Source organism: Electrophorus electricus, chromosome 3 (genome assembly GCF_041902795.1).
Source record: "Electrophorus electricus isolate QZ-2024a chromosome 3, ASM4190279v1, whole genome shotgun sequence".
Classification (NCBI taxonomy): domain Eukaryota; kingdom Metazoa; phylum Chordata; class Actinopteri; order Gymnotiformes; family Gymnotidae; genus Electrophorus; species Electrophorus electricus.
The window spans coordinates 704850-707500 of record NC_137499.1 but is presented as its reverse complement, the minus strand read 5'-3'; positions in this window follow the sequence as shown (position 1 = coordinate 707500).

The following is a 2651-nucleotide window of genomic DNA, read 5'->3' as shown; positions in this document are numbered from 1 at the left end:
TATGTCTCGTGTGTGTCTCATGCTGCCTGTTTGGTAAAGTACAGTGAGTAAGTATTTGGATAATGATTGCTGTTGTTTTGGTTTTGCCCAATGGATTTTAAACAAAACAGTGACTGTAAGGTCATAGTTCAGATGGTCAGCTTTAATTTCAGGGCTTTTAAGTGAATGTTAAAAGAGTCACAGCTCGTTTTACACATTATATATTACAAGAGCAGACTGTCAGCTATAATTCAAGGGCATCTATGTAAATAACTGGTGTACCGTGTAAGAAATACAACCTGTTCTACAAAGTTCTCTCATTTTAGGAGAGCAAAAGTAATAGGACAGATGGCTGCTCTGTTGTTTCTTGGCCAGCTGTGTGTCGTGGCGTCATTAGTTCAGGCACGTCGGAGATGAGCAGGTTGATGTTAGAAGAACAGGAGCACGTGGACTGTGGGGCTGCCGGCACACAGCAGGAACACGGAGGCCGTGTCACTGCAGCAGGGCACGCCAACGCTAGCGTGACCAATCTCCACAAAGCCATCAGACACGTGAGCAAAGAGGCAGGATGTGAAAACGGTCTGCTCCGCATGGTGAAGAAGGACCAACACAACCATGTAGACGAGCAGAGGCTGCAGTAGATGGTGGATGACTGATGAAAACTTCCAGTCAAGAACAATTCATCTTCAGATCAAGAACAACACTTCTGTATATAGACAAAGATGTGTTAGCTCAGTGGTAGCTCAGTGGTTAAGGTACTGAATTAGTAATCAGAAGGTTTACTGTAATTCTACTGCCCTGTAGTTCTATTGCCCTGAAGTTCTTTTAGCCTGTAGTTCTATTGCACTGTAGTTGCCCTGCAGTTCTACTGCCCTATATTTCTATTGCCCTGTATGTCTACTACCCTGTAGCCCTAGGCTAGCAGTTCATGAATGTGGCTTTATTGTTCAAAGATATTTAGATTTTTAAACTGAATCTTTCACACCTTTTATGCGGGTAAATAAAGTTTTGTGTCTGAGGTCGTGCGTTTATACCTCACTTGATAGTTTTTACATTATATTTCCTCCTTTTTCAATTGCAAGGATGGGTAATTGCAGGCCCCTTTTCAAATCACTTCATTAATTAAAGGGGATTGGGAAAGGTTCTGAGTTAATGGATCACGCCGCGGCCTGGCGGCTCAGGCCTGTTTACCGCAGGTCACATTTCATTTGCTGCTTATGTCAAGCGACCAGCGGCTGGAGCCTCTGAGGCTGGCCAATCAATGTGTGCGTGCCCAAGCCCACGGATGAATCCATTAAAGTTATGCAGATGCCTCCTGCCTGGGACACAAGAGGGAAGGCAAAAAAGTCTCCTGATACCGCAGATAGAAATTAGCCATGAATTAGGAAAGCGCCACGGCTCGGTCTGGAAGCGCGCCAAAGCAGAATTAATAGGCCATCAGTGCCTCTTGTGTGTTAAATCCCATTTGTTCCCTGAGTTTTATGAAAGCCCTTTTCCCGTTCCACGTGCCGGGTCTGGTGTGGGACCCCTTCACTTACCTCCCCCGGAACCCCAGACGTTAAACACAGTTTCAGAGAGATAAAGATGGCGAAGAGAGGGGTGTGGGGAGAGAGAGAGAGAGAGAGAGAGAGAGAGAGAGAGAGAGAGAGAGAGAAAGAGAGAGAGAGAGAGAGAGAGAGAGAGAGAGAGAGAGAGAGAGAGAGAGAAAGAGAGAGAGGGAGAGAGAGAGAGGGGGGGGAGAGAGAGAGGGAGAGGGAGAGAGAGAGGGAGAGAGAGCGAGAGAGAGAGAGAGAGGGAGAGGGAGAGGGGGAGAAGGAGAGAGAGAGAGGGAGAGAGGGGGAGAAGGAGAGAGAGAGAGAGAGGGAGAGAGGGAGAGGGAGAGAGGGGGAGAAGGAGAGAGAGAGACAGAGAGGGAGAGAGGGTCAGAAGCCATGTGGGACTGTACAGAGTGACCTTTAATTCCAGAGCCTGCATCTGATTGTCTGTGGTCATAGGGGAGGACAGTCACAGCCCTGTGTCTGTGTGAAGAGACTTAAGTGCTTCAGTGAGGCTGTCATACGTCCTGATCATGACTGATCATGAAAGGTGCATGACATCATTATCAGACATTTACTCTGTAGGAGGTGTAACAGCATCAGTGACATGGGCTGGCTGACTTGCTCGTGTTTCAAAGCTTTGTTAAACTCAGACTCTGTGATCAGACTCTGTGATCAGACATTGCTAAAGCTCTATTAAACTTGGTTTTGTGTCTGTAATAAACTCTCCGTGAGGCTTCGCCTTGGCGTGTGGTGCTTTGCCACCTCTGTTTCTAGCCGGTCTTAAGAATAGTTTTGTCCCTTAAAACCAAATTAACAGCCTAGATTGGGTGGGGTGTAGCCGTTTAACCTGATGGAACAAGAAGACCCCCCCCCCACACACACACACACAGACTCGCTGAAGAACAGCCCAAAGGTCATAGTTATACAAAGTTTAGATTTGCCTCTCTCTTTTTTTCACCTTATTGTGTATTCAAGCATGTCCCTAATTTACCTTGCTAACCTTTCTAACCCCGCTAATCAAGCAGCCAAGCAAACTAATGTGGGAGCTGCCACGATGCACCACTGCAGAGTGGACAGTACACGCTGCTAACTCAACTCACCCTTACTGCCTACTGCCTCGGGGGAAAAAAGACT